This window comes from Triturus cristatus, chromosome 6 (assembly GCF_964204655.1).
Source record: "Triturus cristatus chromosome 6, aTriCri1.1, whole genome shotgun sequence".
Classification (NCBI taxonomy): domain Eukaryota; kingdom Metazoa; phylum Chordata; class Amphibia; order Caudata; family Salamandridae; genus Triturus; species Triturus cristatus.
In genome coordinates this window covers 1,065,913,038-1,065,931,619 of record NC_140589.1, presented here as the reverse complement: position 1 = coordinate 1,065,931,619, position 18,582 = coordinate 1,065,913,038, and the positions used below count along the sequence as shown (strand labels likewise).

The window sequence follows — 18,582 nt, the reverse complement described above, 5'->3', positions numbered from 1 at the left end:
AGGGGACATTAAGTTGGTTGGCTCCATCAATAACACAATAGACTCAAATAAAGCAATAGGTATGATAGCACAAACAACAAGGACAGCCTCTCCAGTCCATAACATGCATGCTGTCTAGTTTCAACAGAATAAGTAACATAAGGGCACATGCATCAAGCCTGCATTTTGCGATTCCCGGGTAGAGAATTTTCCTGATTCGCTATTTGGGAATCGCAAAATGCTATGCATGTAGGATTCGCAAAACAATTTGCGATGCCTTAACATTACCTAATAGCGATTCGGAAATTGAGAAAAGCTATTAGATAATGTGACTCCATTAATTCCTAGGGTTGCCTGGAGGTGCGGCTCTGTCCCCATGAGATCACTACGGCTGGGAGATGCCTGAGGGCAAACATACAGCCTGGGGCTTTGGCGACCGCTGAAGAGGGTGGGGTCTGGACCCTCGTGACGAACACCTAGGTGGAGGGGTGCTCTTCCCTGGATGGTTGTACTGAGCCGGACGGCTCTCATAAAATATCTTGGCTGCAGGGATAGCTCTGGATTCCTGATGAGGGGCTGGACCGAATGTTTGCCCAGTTCCCTCCCAGGGGTGGGGCTGGCCATGAAGAGAGGGTAAAGCTGGCTCAAGAGAACGTAAGCCCATACCAAACTCAGTACTAACTGACGACGGGGATCACTGCGCCGGAGGGACTGAACGGAAATAAGCAACTTAGGGCAATCGTCAGGAACTGCGGGATCAAACTAATGCAATCTAACAAGCTGGACAAATCTACTGTACCAATTGCGGCCTAAGGTGACGCTTCCCCCTTGATGGGGACTGATGCAGGCCCCTCCACACAGCAGCAGGGTGGGGGGCCCACACTGAGAGAAATATTGGAAGCAATACTAGAATTAGGAGACACACTGGAAACTAAATTGGACACGGTTACAACGGACGTGAACCTCCTTAGGGCAGATGTCAGAGGCAATCACCACCAACTATAAGACCCTATATGCCCCCCAGATCCGGAATCAGAACTAGACAGCACAGAGCTTTTACAATCCCTCGACATACAGACATTGACGCAAGAGGACAGAGTGGGATTAGAATCGGACCTGACGGAAGAGGAAGTGGTTGGGGCAATAAGAGGGCTGCAACCTGGGAAAGCAATGGGCCCCAACAGCCTGCCAATTGAGCTATTTAAGATATGTGCGATTGGGTGGCTAAACCAATGTTGGCCATTTTTCAAAAAGCCAGAGAGGAGGGTGTTCTGCCAAGGGACCAGTGGATTGCCACAATAGTCGCCATTCATAAAACGGGCAAGCCTCCTCCCAGTATAGCTCATACCGACCGATTTCCCTCCTAAACATGGAGGCTAAAGTACTTGCCCAAAGTGCTGGCAACAAGACTCAGAGGGGTTATTATGACAGTAATACACCGGACCAGTTCAGCTTCATGCCCCATCGTAGTACCCGACTGAACCTTCAATTCCTATTTGGGGTATTGAGTCCAAACCGAGCCACCTTTCTCAGATAAAGTAGTAGTGAAGGCACTTGATGCTACGATGGCTTTCAACAGCATACTATGGAAATATATCTTTCCTATACTACCTAGGATCGGCTTTGGACCAAACTTCTGTAAGTGGGTCCGAGTAGTATTCCAGGAACTCTTGGCCCAAGTAAGGGCTAATGGAGTAACTTTTGAGTGTTCCCTTTGGGGAGGGGGACATGTCAAGGCTGTCCCCTGTTGCCGATAATCTTCACACTGGTACTGAATCCACTCGTGGCATGGATACGCAGTGACCTTCTGATTAGGGGAATACCTATGCCCGGCAGGTGGGAGGAAATCATATCACTGTATGAGGACGATGTCCTCCTGTATGCCAAATGCCCATATGGATCAGTAAGCAGGTTGCGCCAGATATTTGCAGAGTTCCATGACCATTTTGGATATCGAATTAACTGATCCAAATCTCTTGTCTTCCCACTCGCCGGGGGATTCTCGGATTGCCGTCGGATTGTCGGGCTCTGGTTGTGGAGGACAGGTTTCAATTTCTGGGCATCCACATAACCAGGGACCCGCAAATGTTTCTCAGATTGAATGTGCACCCCCAGGTAGATCAATTACACAATGACGTCACCCAGTGGTGCACTCTGCCACTCACACTTTTGGGTAGAGCTGCACTATATAAAATGATGACCCTTCTGCGTCTTCTCTGTGTGTGGCAAAACACGCCATTTTGTATACCGCCAGAATTGTTTAGGAAGCTAGACGAGGAGGTGCAGACATTGTTGTGACTGGGGTCACCCCCTCAAATAGCTATGCATAAACTACAGAGGGGTGTATATAACAGTGGCTTGGGAAACCCAGATGACCGACTCTATTGTTGGGCAATGCAACTAATGCTAATTAATGACTGGGGATTTGCGGGTCAGCAGGAGCCTGCGTATAGAGTAGATAGACATGCGATGGGCAACGGAAACTTAAAAACTATTCTATACCAAAGAAGAAAGGATAACACTATCCCTGAGTACACTCGTTCGGTGATCAGAGCACGGCGGGAGGCAGCATGCTGGGTTGGCGCAACAGACTGACAGAGGCAAAGTGACTTACTGAGAGAAGTGAGAGGACTGAAAGGATTCAAAAACTGGGAGACACTCTGGCTAAAACATTTAGGAGACATTTGGAGAGGACAGGCTATAATATCATTCACAGATCTGCAATGAGAATATGACCTGTCTGAAACAGAAAGATTTAGGTATCTACAGCTCCGCCACGCATTGAAGAGCCACATAAGGGAAGGAACATCGTTGCCAGATCTATCAACTTTAGAGGACAAACTCATAGCGGACCCTATGCCCAATAAGGGTATTTTAATGACAGATAAAAAATTATTACACAATTCCCCAGATGTGATGACATCACTGTGCCAGAAATGGCCAGAGGATGTCAGGGACATAGAATGATGAGGAGAAGGCTGAGACGGTGAAAAGCCGAAGAGAGGTGGGCATTAGAACTATGCCCCGTCTGATCCAACTATGGATCTTGATTTGCTCCTACTATTCCCTGACCCTTCTTTTCAAGATAGGAAAAACACGGTCAACAATGTGCTTACGGGCTTGCTCCCTGGAAGCCACCTTTTTTCATAAACTATGGGAGTGTCTGCTTATTCAGTCATTCTGGGAACGAATCACTGGAGCATTGGCCCAAGTCATATCCAAAACGGTCCAAATGAATCCAAAAGAAATACTACTGAATATGTTTGGGGACGAGTCTAGACCCAGGTACCACCATATATGGGCCACCTTAGCCCTAGGGGTAGAAAAGAGAAATATTGCAAGGGCATGGGGCAAACCAGAACCTTCACCATTATGGTAATGAATGTCAGGCATGGATAGGCGCCAAAATGCAGAACAAGTGGTATATAAAGGGCAAGGGTGTACAAAAAAGTGGGGAAAAGTATGGGGACATTGGAGAGATTTTAGAGGTATGTAGGGTGACAATCATGGTTGAAAGGCACCCAAAGTGACCAGTGTGGTAAATAGTTGACTTAATTGCCCTGACTCTGAGTAATGCTGATTACAATATGCCAAGATATGATGGACACTGAACTGATATCTATTAAATCATGTTTTTTTTCTTTACTGTATATGTAACCTAAAGACAAATGTATGATCCATGCTAAATTTATGATGCAAAATTAATAAAAAGATGTTTTTAAAAAAAAACCTGGCTGAGGATGTGGGTTTTGCCTCTAAAGGCAGAGATATTCTGGGGGTACAGTTTTAAGATTTGCTGAAGCACATCAGATAAATGTTGGGGTTTTAGTCCAAGGTTTTGTCTCACAATGAGTTCTTTGCCCAGTATACCGCATCTCCTTCTGATAATCTTCCGATGCATGATGTGATTGAGACTTTGGTCACAAAGGACAGTAAGAACATTGACAAAACGTCCTTTCTGCGTTTTGTTTTTAAAGGCTATCCTCTGGAAGGGTATGCAGAGAAATACCCTCAGGTTCCTAAAGTGAATACAATTGTGGCCAGTATGATGTCTGCATCTTCTCTGGCTTCTGAAGAAGCATCATTGACAGATGCAACTGATAAAATAGTGAACAAGTCATTAAAGAGGGACTATGCAACATAAAATGTTGCCCTGAGGGCTGCGACCAATGCAGCTTATTTTTCTCAAACGCTATTGAAAGACTTTCAGCTTCTCATTGATTGTCTCCGAGAACAAAAATACCCCACAGAGACATTGGCCAATATGGACCTTTCTGCACAATTTTTGTCTCATGTTTCCTTTGATTTTCTTTGGCCTACGCGGCTGGAGCATCCATTGCTGCTCGGTGCCTTTTGTGGTTGAAAATGTGGAAATTGGAGCATGCTCAAAAATCTCTCCTTTTGAAACATCCATTTTCAGGAGACAAACTGTTTTCTCCTCAAATTGATGATAAGGGCAGAAAGCTGCGGAAGAGAAAAAAACTGTTGCAGAAGTCTCTCAACAGATATGTGACTAAGTGTACATTCAAAATGGTGTCTCTGCTGAGAATTTATCCTCTGGTATCTCAAGGGGATTTTCTCATGACCCAGAACTTACAGGATGCCTACTTCCAGGTGCCGAGTCAGGCCCAATCATAGAGGTTTCTTCGGGAAGCGGCGTTTACTTAGCATGCGTTACTTCGCATGCCGTTACTACACGGTCGTTAGTACGACCGCGTTGTTAGTTAGCATACCTTTACTTCGCAATTCGGAACTAGGAATTGCAGTAAGGGGGGGAAGGTGTTGGATTTAAAATCCAACACCTTCCCTAGTGTCCGCATAGACTGGAGTTGGAATAGTAAATGATACTATTCCAACATCCAGCACCCCCTTACTGCAATTCGTAGTTCCGAATTGCGAAGTAAAGGTATGCTAAGTAACAACGCGGTCGTACTAACCACCGCGTAGTAACGGCATGCGAAGTAAACGCATGCGAAGAAAAGTTATATATTCGTTTCTTCTGCTTGCTGTGGGAGAGGATCATTTTCAGTTCAAGATGCTGCCTTTCCTTTCGGCTGTCATCATCCCCGCGGATTTTCACAAAAGGTACAAGCGCCAGTAGTAGCACCCACAATTACCAAATAATTGCACTCAAATACACGAGGACACATTGCAAATCTTGAATAATCAAAAATATTCAATGATCAAGGTATGAATTTTCGCAGGTTTTCACATTTACAGCATATGCAATTAACAAGTACACTCAAATTCGTGAGGATGCGTCGCAAATCTAAGTTTGCCATTTTCTAGGTCAATTTCCGTGCCAGGAGTAGGATTGTGTGGGTGCGATGATGACGTAGATCGGGAATTGCTTAGAGCTGACTGGCTGTTTCATATAAAAATTAATCCGCCGTGCTGGAAGTGGGTTAAAATAAGACTGACATTGCGCCTTCCAGAGGGATGAGCGAGACCCTGCGGTGATGAATGTCATTTGCTATTATGAATTACAGTGTTACAATGAGTCTTGATTTCCAAAAGGAAGAACGTTTGTTGCCACAAAGCTCCTGTTAACGTACACTTTGGAACACTGCCTTTTGCATTTTCATTTCAGAATAAATACATTTGCTCTAGTTTAGTGCTGGCTTTCAGACGCAGTCACATCACAAAAGTGTAATGCAGCAATGGCATGAAAGCAGCAATATGTTGAGGTGCTTGCCCATATGTCCTCGTGACAATGAGCAAATAAGCTCAAAAATTGGTGATAGGCTGTGAAAACCGATGAGACTGAAAAGACAAAAGACTGCTCCGAAGGGTGCCTCGTAGGTCATTATAAGTTGCCGTACATAAACAGGCAAAACAAATGTTCTATCTCATTCAATGTATCATTTCATTACATCATCAAGAAGGCTTAAACATGTTTTCTGCATGCCCCGCCTTGGATTTATTTAAGAACACAATAGAGCAATTCTTGGATAGCGCACTTGGGATTAAAATTAGTATAACCAACGAAGTTATGATTTGGGGGTAATCAGGGACGGTGTAGAAATACCTCAATATGAGTTTATTTATATAGCAATGACCATATGTCGATTATGTGTTGCAGCAATGTGGAAAGATCCTAATCCGCCAACATTCCAACAATGGCTAGCGCGATTATTAGCGGTATATGTATTAGAAAAAGCATTGTATGATAAAAAAGGAGGGAAGACAAAGCAAATGGGGAAACGGATCTGGGCCCCAATTACTTATTGGAAAAATAGACTTGAAAATGACTGAAATAATGAGATAATGAAGTCTTCCTGCTCGGGGTCTAATCATGTCTTAATTTTGCTTATTTGTATATTCTTTTTTTGTCATTTCTGTTGATTTTGTTGTATAACCGGTTGGATGGAACTTGTATAATGAAATGAATTGATATGTTTTCCTTGGCGATGATGAATAAAAAAATAAATAAAAAAAAAGAAGGCTTAAACACATTGCGTCAGATTTACAAGCCCCTTGCGCCACCCGTACGCCACTTTTCCCATGTTAAAAATGAGGCAAAAGTGGTGCAAATAAGCCCCATTATGTCTGCGGGATGATTGTTTTGGGCAATATGAAGTACATGACTAAACTCAAATTGTTAAACTGGAGTTTAGTAATATAATTATGGCTGAAAGGCGATTAAGTAAACTGGAGCGATTGCAGGAAGCTTGCATAAGAGAGCAAGCTCAAACATGCGCTGTTTCTGTGTTTTATACTCTCTTGAATACATACAAGGAAGAATCAGAGACGTTTTAAGGCATTGGCAAAGTGGGCTCCAGCCTTTCAGGGGTGGGTGGGTGGGAGGGGGCTAATAGATACATCCTCTGTTTGCCACACAAACCTGCCCTGATGACCTTGATTGATTCTTAAACATGGATTGTTTGAAATAGCATTTTTCTTAATGTATTTTTAATACTGGTAATGAGTAGGAGACTTTTACAGTCATTTGGCAGATAAATGTGGTTTTTTTTTCAACACCATGCAACATCCATAACAAGCTCCTATTAGAGCAAAACAGGACCTCACACATGAGAGATGGCAGTGGGGCACTGATTTGCACTATGTTAGTGAGCTGCTACTAAATTACTATATTGAAAACACACATCACTATCCCTGAATATTAATGGGAACACGTTTAGAATTCGACCCCTGTGCCTGTGCAGTGTCAGTGACCTGGCCAAAGTTGGCTTGACAATGCTGAAATTGGATCATAAATTCAAAGCAGTTCAGAACAGGGGCCCCCTAAAATACGTTTGGCCCAGGGCACCCAAAACCCTGAAGATGTCCCTGGTAAGAATCAGGGTGAAGAGTAAAAACGTATAAGACCACCACAGGTGGAACATGCAAGATGGTTGCCCTTTACCAGAGGTCATGAACCCTCGAACTTGTCTGCATTCAATTTGTTGAGGACCTCTGGTCACACACTAGCATGAACAGGCTAGATAAGAAGCAAAAAAATAAAATAATTTGCAATAACGTGAGAACTGGGTGATCTGCAACACATACGGTGCAAATAACAGTTACCTCACCCCCTGCAACAATTCATGAAGTATGCAAAAATGTGCCTGAGAACCTGCCCTTGAGAGTTCATATCCAATTCGAAAGGATAACTCAAAGGTTCCAACACTCTGGGCAGGAAGAGCATGAGAATCCAAAGATAGAGCACAGCAGCTTGGGATGGAAGACTACACTACAGCAAGCCACGTTCTGGTGAGTTTGAGCTGGCTCAGAGGTAAATGCTAAATTGATTAAATGGTGTTTCCCAGGCTGGGGGGCAACTGAAGGTGGAAGAGCAGCACATTAGTGGTCTTTGCTGCTGGAAACCTGTGTGATAAAGACAGGGCCGGCTTTGGCACAGATGGTGCCTGGTGCAACAATCTTTTTCACCTGCATGACCTCCTCTTGGGATTCCCTCACTACCACTGGGCAAAAGTGTCCCTCATCTCTCCATAGCACCTCTCTCACATGCACTTTATTTGTTTTAATGCCCTCGTAAAGGCTGTTTTTACTAATCAACTCAGCTATCCACATAAAATACAGATCTGTTCTTTGGAGCAAGCACATTAAGCCTCTGCACTAGTTCATTGCGAGTCAAAACGTCTCCTGAGGCTTGAGCCGGGAGATCGAGACTGGCACGCTTTGCGAGGTGTACTGTGTTTTTATTGTTGTGACTCTTGAGGGCTTTTAAACATTTTAATCCTGCTTTGTTACGTGTTTGCACCATCTCTGATGTTTTTATTTCTTGTTGAATTTATTCAAATATTCTAAAGGCTGAAGCACTTTGCACTTTGGGGATACTCTTACCTTTTAAATCGCCGCGTATACGATCACCTGCACTGCGAGCTATATCGCCCGCCATCTTGGTAGTACACGAGGAGCAGTCTAGCGTCTGCTCCTTGCACACTATTTAGTGGGCCATGGCGCAAGCGCGCAGCGTCGACGTCTCCTGAGGCTTGAGCCGGGAGATCGAGACTGGCACGCTTTGCGAGGTGTACTGTGTTTTTATTGTTGTGACTCTTGAGGGCTTTTAAACATTTTAATCCTGCTTTGTTACGTGTTTGCACCATCTCTGATGTTTTTATTTCTTGTTGAATTTATTCAAATATTCTAAAGGCTGAAGCACTTTGCACTTTGGGGATACTCTTACCTTTTAAATCGCCGCGTATACGATCCCCTGCACTGCGAGCTATATCGCCCGCCATCTTGGTAGTACACGAGGAGCAGTCTAGCGTCTGCTCCTTGCACACTATTTAGTGGGCCATGGCGCAAGCGCGCAGCGTCGACGTCTCCTGAGGCTTGAGCCGGGAGATCGAGACTGGCACGCTTTGCGAGGTGTACTGTGTTTTTATTGTTGTGACTCTTGAGGGCTTTTAAACATTTTAATCCTGCTTTGTTACGTGTTTGCACCATCTCTGATGTTTTTATTTCTTGTTGAATTTATTCAAATATTCTAAAGGCTGAAGCACTTTGCACTTTGGGGATACTCTTACCTTTTAAATCGCCGCGTATACGATCCCCTGCACTGCGAGCTATATCGCCCGCCATCTTGGTAGTACACGAGGAGCAGTCTAGCGTCTGCTCCTTGCACACTATTTAGTGGGCCATGGCGCAAGCGCGCAGCGTCGACGTCTCCTGAGGCTTGAGCCGGGAGATCGAGACTGGCACGCTTTGCGAGGTGTACTGTGTTTTTATTGTTGTGACTCTTGAGGGCTTTTAAACATTTTAATCCTGCTTTGTTACGTGTTTGCACCATCTCTGATGTTTTTATTTCTTGTTGAATTTATTCAAATATTCTAAAGGCTGAAGCACTTTGCACTTTGGGGATACTCTTACCTTTTAAATCGCCGCGTATACGATCCCCTGCACTGCGAGCTATATCGCCCGCCATCTTGGTAGTACACGAGGAGCAGTCTAGCGTCTGCTTCTTGCACACTATTTAGTGGGCCATGGCGCAAGCGCGCAGCGTGCGCGCCGGCGGCGCGCCAGCGGCGCGCCAAAGGCAAGCCCGTCTGCGCCCGTCCGCGCCGGGCCGTCGCCAGGCGCCAGGACCCCTATCTCTGCCACAGATAACTCTAGTAAGCGCATACTATTATATAGCAGCGCCGCTCTCAGATCTATTTGTGCTAGGTCACCGTTATCCAGCCTGCTCTGCCACAACACGGTACCGCATCCTATTGAAGGAGCCTTTTCCTGCATATATTGCAGATTTCAGAGCAATTGGGAAGCGGAGTCTCCCCTGGGACAGACCCGTGGCCAGAATTATACCAGGCCCTCGGTGCCAAGCATGATTAGCAATAATTACACTTCACCACCTAACAATCCACGGCTTAATCACTGGAAGGGTCTCCTAATCAACGTGAGATCGCTCCCCAAACATTCATCCGAGATATGGGATCTAATCACGACTATCATGCCTGATGTGGGTTTCCTGACTGAAACCTGGCTGAAACCCACCAGTGGCCCTGATATTAAGATTGCTATCCCCGATGGCTACAAATTTTGCACCTCGACAGGCCGCTGAAAACCGGGGGGGGGGGGGGGGTTGCAATAGTATATAATGATCAGGTTAAACTCTCCATCTTAGATCAATGTTCCAACGCTCAAATTGAGATCATGATCTTTAAGATGGATACGGTCACCCAAGATTCGTGGAGGGGGGCATTGGTATATCGCCCTCCTGGTCCTATAAAGGATTTCTCCACCCAATTAATGGAATTAATTGCCCCCCATATGATTGCGACGGAGAATTTTCTATTACTAGGCGATTTTAATATATATTGTGATAATCTTTTGCTGCCCGAAGTAGCAGCCTTTACTTCTGACATGGCTACCCTTCACCTCATCAAAAAGATCGAGGGTCCCACACACACGGCCGGCCATACTCTAGATATTATTTTCTCCAACTCAGACTGGCTTATTTGTAAATCCCCCCGTCCTTTGTGCTGGTCCGACCATGCCCTTATTAATTTCCAAGTGGAGCACCCCCCTACACCTTCTATCTTGGCAGCACATATTCAATTCCCCTATAGACAATGGTCTAAAATTAACTCGGAGTCTTTTGCATCAGCCTTCACACCTCCTAGGCTCTCTCCGATTAACAACATAGAAGACAATCTCACTCTTTTTAACACCACTGTTTTATCGGCTATTAACTCAATCGCCCCTGTAAAGACTTGTTCGAAAGCCCCCAGGAATAATTTGGCGGTGTGGTTCACCCCGGAATTGCGTTTAACGAAAAGCAAATGCAAGAACCTCGAAAGAAAGTGGCGTCGCACCAACTTAGATATTGATAAAGCAAATTTTAGAGCAGCTTTATTACTTTATCATAAAGAAATTAAACTTGCACGCAGATTATATATAGCCACGCAATTGAGACTAGCAGGCAATGCGCCGAAAATTCTTCATCAAATCTTGAAAGACTTCACCTGCCCTAAAGCCTGTGATCTGGACAATTTGCACTCCCAAGCTCTCTGCAATAAAATTAGTCTTTTTCTCATCCAAAAAATCGACACTATCTATGATAAATTGGCCAGTACTGGCCACTCCTCAATGTTGGATGACATTGTTAAACCTTTTACCGTCAATCCCCCACCTCTGATGTCTTTCCCCCTTATCCTACGGGAGGAGACAACTACTTTATTACATAATGTCACATCGGGCTCCCCCGTAGATGTTATGCCTGCAAGACTGGGGGCTTCTCTTGCGGCCGCACTTGCGGACTCTGCTACCATGCTGTTTAATTCCTCTCTAAGTTCGGGCCTAGTCCCCCTTTCTTGGAAAGCTGCACAGGTTATACCCCTACGGAAAAATAACAAGCTTCCTATGGACGATCTCGCCAACCTTCGCCCTATCTCCCTTCTCCCATATCTGAGCAAGGTTCTTGAGAAATATGTGAATAAACACATCTCTATCCATATTGAAACAACAGGCTACCTGGATCCGTCACAATCAGGATTCCGTGCAAATTACAGCACTGAGACGGCCTTGGTTGCTGTAACCGACTGTATCAGACGCACGTTAGATCAGGGACAATCTGCCATCTTGGTCCTTTTAGATCTTTCTGCTGCGTTTGATACGGTCAACCATCAAACCCTGCTCAAAAGATTAAGAGAAGCAGGATTAGGAGGTACGGCGCTTAGCTGGATTACCAGTTTTCTTACTGACCGTACACAAACCCTGAACCTCGGTCCCTTTCACTCCGCCACCAAGTGTTTGACCAAGGGTGTGCCACAGGGCTCTTGTTTGAGCCCTACACTGTTTAATATCTACGTGGCCCCCCTTGCCCCTCTTTTAAGATCTCTTGGGTTCATCCCCATTTCCTATGCGGATGACACTCAACTTATCTTTCCTTTTGATAAAACTTCTCCTTCTGCTCAAACCCGTTTTTCCCAAGGCATGCTGATCATCTCGGAATGGATGTGCAGTAACTTTTTACAGCTGAATGCCAATAAAACTGAAATCGTCCTCTTTGGAGATGCCACTATTTTATGGTCTCCAAACTGGTGGCCTACTGAGCTGGGGCCCGCCCCATTACCTAAGGTCACAGTGAAAAATGTGGGCGTCCGCCTTGATCAGGCCATGTCCATGAAGGATCATGTCTCTTACACCGTCAGTACATGTTTTTTTACTCTGCGTCTTTTGAAGAAAGCCTTGCCATACCTCCCTGATTTTTTCCGCAGGACACTGATCCAGGCCCTGGTACTAAACAAACTTGATTATTGTAACTCACTAATGGTCGCTTCAAATGAATCTACTCTCAGCCGTCTACAAGTGGTGCAAAATACCGCAGCACGACTGGTTACTAAAGCTCCCAGCAGATCAACATCTACCCCGCTACTACGGCAACTGCATTGGTTACCAATGAAGAAAAGAGTCAAGTTCAAACTGTGCTGTCTGACCCACAAAGCACTGTGGGGCCCCGGCCCTTCATACCTGACTGAAAGGCTCCATTGGTACATCCCCAACCGAGATCTAAGGTCTGGTTCTAAATCGCTGCTAACTGTCCCGAGGATTAAGAGATCGCGTTTGGGCGGTAGATCTTTTTCCTACCAAGCCCCTTCGGGATGGAATCAACTGCCCCTCTCACTCAGACAATGCTCTGACTATCTTGAGTTTTTGATGTCGCAAATGGCTAGATAAATGCATACACATAAGGGTATTAGTGGGGGAATAACACTGTATAATCATTTCCGTGCAGTAATTTTGTTTTGTGTTTCATTTTACTTAAGTTGACCAATGTGGCCTACTAAAAGATGGCTACCACCCGCAGCCTGCATTCGAGTTGATGGAAAATTTTGCAAGGAGGCTTCGCACTGCCTGTGACCTTGCCCTCTTGACGAACTGAAAAGCCATGATCATGACGACAGATCCAGGAGTGATGCCAAGTGCCCCTGAACATGAAATTTGTATCTAAACAAAATACTGACCTTATGAACTTATGATGATCCCATGAATGGGATACAAATTATCCAAAAGAGACATCCGTAGAAGTAATGAATTAGTTGTGGACCCTTTATTTTTCTATTCATTATTTGAGACGATCAATGTGTGTGAAATTGTACTGATGTATCGCAATGTACCAAGACGACATAATTTCCGCCATTTCATCCGTTTTGTACGATATGATTGCAACATTTTGGAATGTAATTTTAGTATAAATATTAGTAGACTAGAGAGGTCTAGCGCCACTTCTTCCCGAACTGATGATCCGAGGTCCCGATGCTGACGGAGAGGAGGGTGACTCTACATGACGGCTAGAAACTTTGATAATTTTGCTGAGGACCGGTTCTGACTTAGGATCTGACTTTTAGCCAGAATAGGGAAATATGAGAGAAATGAATTTTCATTTAATTGGCTTTTCATACAATTTTAGATAAACAAATATTCTGTTTGAATCACTGTGTCGGGTGGTTATTTTATTGTCATGTTATTGAATTTATTTACGTATCTGAAATGTTTTTCACCAGATCTATAGCAACTAGTTGATGCCATTGACCTCAGAGTACATGCAGATTGGTTAGGTATCAGAAAGTGTTTCCCCTTATACATGGCACGGATAGAGTAGTAGGATGAATGTTGGTGTAATGGGCCCCACCAGCGTGTGATGTGTGTGTGCGTGTGTGACTGTGTAATCACTCCGTCCGTGGAAGTAGAGAGGATTCGGAAGCTCCGATCTGCACCAGTTTCTTGGTAGCAGAATGATGGTTAACTATTGTCTTGATCTGGCGAATTTGCGTGTATATAGGCTTGTTGATTATTGATTGATATTTGTACTAACACTGTATGTCGAAGTTGTATTGAGTTTTATGTAGTGCGTACGACTTCTGGGACGTAGGGAGTCGGTGACAGTTCCGTAGTAGGGCAGAGGGAGTGCTGCTCTCGGAAAAAGGCGGGATTGTTGGCCCTGTATGTAGACAGGGGAAAAACGTGTGACAATTGAAGTTGCGCGTCGCATTGTCTGGGTTCGATGAGGTAGCATCGCCGTGTGTTGCCATTAGAAACTTATTTTCTGTGTGAGAGAAGTGTATATGATAGCGAAGGTTATCTGTGAAGTTCTGGTTTTAGGTATCAGGGATCCTTATGGCATTCCGTTAACACTTATCACTGGGAAGGTAATAGATATTCTCTGAGTTTGTTAGAAGGACAGAGCAGAGGTAAGCGCTGCTTTGTTAACGTGTGATATAATTCTGTAGTAGGACAGACTGTTCGCTGTTCTCGGGAAAGACAGAATTCTGTGTGAATGTACTACATTTTCTGGTGTGAAAGTGCGTGAATGAGAAGGCATTCTGGTTAATTGTGAAACTTTTAGGAGCATTCCGGAGAAAACAGTTAATTGGTGCTTTTTAGAAGGGTAGAGTAGAGGGATGTGCTACTTTATCAACGGAAGTAACGCTTCCGTAGTAGGGCAGAGGTAAGCGCTGCTCTCGGGAAAGGCGGAATTCTCGTGGGAAAGGTCTTTTGCTGTTCTGTGGCTAGCGAAGCAGACAATGGAGATGTTTGTATGTTGTAACTAGCAGACTCGTAGAAGTTGAAACAAAGTCTACCAAGTAGTCTTGTAAAGGAGGGGTAGACGAGAGAGACAGGAGACAGGTGCAGAAGCTGCTGCAGCGACTGCTGACGTCAGGGAGACCGCGCTGTGATTGGACAGTGGGTTGGAACGGTGGAAGCACAGTGATTGGTGTGCTAGTGTACGCCGCGCCAGGATTGGGAGACATACAGGGTGACGTAGACGCTCCAGGATTGGTGCGTTGGTGTGAGTCGCGCTGGGATTCGTGGACTGAGTTAGTGACGTAGATGCTCCAGGATTGGTGCGTTGGTGTGAGTCGCGCTGCAATTGGACAGGAGATCGTACAGTTGTAGAAAGACAAAAGGGCTGCGTAAAAATAAGAAAATGTATTACCACGCTGAGGAAAAGTAAAAGAAATCCTTGTTTAGTAAGGTTAAGAACTGGTTTGACAAGGATAAAGATATTGTGACTAGGGAAGGACAGTTACTTCCCCCGATAAGAACCCCCGCATCCTTCATGGTTGCAAAGTATTGGTATCATACCTGTATTTGGTTAGATAACTGGGTGAAGTATACCAAAGAGGATGGGGTTTTAGCTTTACCGGAACATGGCTCATTTAATCTGGCCATACTGAGAAACTTACGGGAGCGGATGATGTGTCTAGACCCTCGGCCTAGGCCGACGCAATTTGAGGCATTGACTGAATGGGAAGATGAAATGCATGAGCGAGAAAAGCAGAGGAGTGGAGGGAATTACCGGTATATGTTCGGGCGAAAGTATGATCGCGAAACCCATCATGACCGGATGAGAAGATGGCGAGATGCCAGTATGACTGAGGGTTTATATCCTATGAGAACAGCAGAGGAGACAGAAGGGAGAAAGTGTACTGAGAAAGAACATAATGTAGAAACAAGGAGGTATGGGGCGAATTAGTCTGATGACGATGTCCTAGAGGACATGCTCTACAAAAGACCACCCCCGTATAGACGAGAACCAGAGGCAGGAACAGCAGTTACCCCAATGAGAGACACCCTGCGGATCATAAAAACAGAGGTTATGACCCCTGAATTGAAAAGCTGTATGTTCTCTGGCAGAAAGAGAAAGAGAAAGAGAGAGAGAAAGAGAGAGAGAAAGAGAGAGAGAAAGCGAGAGAGAAAGAGAGAGAGAAAGGGAAAATGAAGTTGAGGATGAAAAGACCAGAGAACTAGCAAGAACTACCTTTGAATTGACAGAGAAAATCAGGGAACTGACAAAAAATCTTGAGGCAGTTACGGTGCCTGTGACAATAGGTCCGGTTATGCCGATTTTCGACAAGCAGAGGGCGGGCGAAAGTGGTTTGACAGTTCCATATGTGGGCAATAGATTGATTGTTCCTCCGGAGCAGGTTGAAATGAGAGCAGGAGAAACACAGTGGAGAACAGGAGAAAATCAGTGGAGACATACCATATGTGGAGGAGAATTGAGTGTGCAGACTAACTCAAGTTTGAATTCTGGATGTGTGGAAGGGAACAGGGGATCAATCCTAGAACCACAAAGAGTGTCAGAACCAGGGGTTGCAGAAAAATCTGTGAGAATAACTGCTGAGGATTTGAATGATTGGCTGAAGGCTTTGCAAAGGAAAGAAAAAGAATCCCAGGGAATTGATGTAGCCAGGCTACGTATGGAAATGGAGGAGCTGATTGTAGGAACAATCCCTACAGAAACATTGAAGAATTATCAGGAAGGGGAGATTCTGTTTTTATGCAAAAGTATCACATGGAGAGCAAAGAACATACATGACAGGTTGAAAGGAATAGCCAGTGAAATGGGGATCGACATGGACCAGGTAAAAGCTTTACAAAAGCCTTACCGAGAGGCATTTCACAGATAAGGACATTGAGAATCTGAACAATGCAGGCCGGACAGGACAGATTAAGGAGATGATTGCTTTGCTGAGAAAATGGGGAGATGTGGAGAGATGGAAAGACAGATGGTATAGAAAACGAGAGGATGCAGTAGACAGAACTTACTCAACATTCCCTCTGAAAGAAAAGGAGAAAGCAGTGACAGCCTACCCTATGAGGGAGATTCCAGGAGGTGGGTACGTACATGTCCCATGGACCAGACAGGATATTTTATCATTTACAAATGATTTCCCTCGACTAAGGGAGAAGCCTGTCGAGTGGTATAGACAGGTCGACAGATTTGTGAAGTTGTCAAAAGTGCTGTGGATCGACCTGAATAGTCTGTTTGATATAATTGTACCAGCAGACCTGTGGGCTGAATGTAAAATAGTCATAGACTGGCCCACTAAGGAATACCCAAGAGACCCAAAGACAGGAGCTCCAGATCCGGAGGTCATGAAAAAGTATGAACAGGTTATGGCCTTCTTGAAAAATAAAGTACCCCCCAAGGAAACAGACTGGCTAAAAATAGATCGAACACATCAATAATTGAAGGAATCAGTCCATGCATATTATGAAAGACTAATACTGGCTTTCAAACAGTTCAGTGGAGACGAGCATCTAGGTGATAAGGATCTGAGCCATTTTGTATATAGATTTGTGTATGGCTTGCGGCCTGAAATCAGTGAAATGATAAGGCAGCATACCGTAGATTGGCAGAGCAAAAAGATTGATGAGATCCTGAGACATGCAAAGTACTTCAGTGATGAGATTGAGGCAAAGCAAAGGAAACTGAAAGAAAAGGCAATGTGGGCACAGGTGAAAGTTGCAGAAAGACAGGAAGCTCAGTTGGTTGAACAAGCAAATTACCCAGGAAATAAACCCAGGTTTGGTCCAGGAAAAGGGAAAGGAAATATTGAGGAAGCGAAGAAGAAATTCCCTTGCCACAACTGTGGAAAATTAGGGCACTGGAAATCCGAGTGTAAGAATCCACCGTCTACTAATGATGACAATCCATCATTGAATTCACAGGTGCAGAGTGAGGGGTGTGGTCAGCATCAGCAACAGCAGAAGGCTGCTAAGCAGCAGAATCAGGTGCCAAAACCACCCTTGCCACAGAGAAGAGGATCCCAGAAGTACAGTCAAGATTCGTGGTTCTACGATGAAGAGCAGGTAATCAAGCCAAAACGCGCAAGCGCTGTATCTCAATATTGGCTGAAAAATGAGGGAAGTGATTCTGAGGGAGACTTCTGACGGTGCCGAAGAGAGGAGGAGGAGTGCGTACTTGGCGCAACTCTAGAAATAGACCAGGCAGGACCTTTTGTAGATGGGAAAATCAATGGTGAAAGTGTTACTTTTCTAGTTGACACAGGAGCTACGAGATCAACTGTCAGGTCAGCTGATATAAAGAATCTTCCTCTCTCGGATGAAGCAATCCAAGTAGTTGGTGTGTCCAACACACAGATTAAAACTCTTCTTACTGAACCAGTAAGGGTTAAAAGAGGGAAATTCTCAGACAAGCTCCGATTTGTGGTGTGTGACACTAGTCCTGTGAACTTGCTAGGCAGGGACCTGCTGTGCAAGATGAATTGCACTATTTTCTGTACTCCAGATGGAATAACCTTTGAAACACCAGATGAGGATGTTCTATACAGAATGACCATGGATAACAGGGAATGTGAGGCTTTGGGGACATATGCTGTATTTAATCCAGATGCATTACCCCAGAATTGAAACAGACAGTGAAAGCAACAGTTTGGGATGTTACTGGAGAAGATGTGGGCCTGATGAGAAATGTAGATCCAGTAAAGATTACTGTAAAAGAGGGAGTGGCTTAACCAAACATTCCACAATACAGACTGACACCTGAAATAATTGAAGGAATAACACCCATAATTGAGAAAATGATTCACCAGGGGGTGTTAAGAGAAATATTGAGCAGCCCATGTAATTAACCAATAATGGGACTGAAGAAACCCAATGGAAAGTTCAGAATAGTACAGGATTTGAGAAAAATGAACAAGATTGTTGTGTCATGCTGTCCCATTGTGCCAAATCCATCAGTGATTTTGTATCAGATTCCCCATGATGCAGAATGGTATACCGTAATTGATTTGTGTCATGCTTTCTTTTCAATCCTGTTGCATCATGACAGCCAGCCAATATTTTCTTTTAGATTTGGAGAGCGGATTTTGGCATGGTGCCGAATTC

At 44.6% G+C, this 18,582-nt stretch overlaps 1 protein-coding gene across 1 annotated transcript in view; it reads right to left on the bottom strand.

Moving 5' to 3' along the window:
• The window catches only part of FRMD1 (FERM domain containing 1), a 574,048-nt gene that overhangs the window by 317,016 nt on the left and 238,450 nt on the right, over nucleotides 1-18,582 (bottom strand). The gene's annotated exons all lie outside the window — the stretch shown is intronic.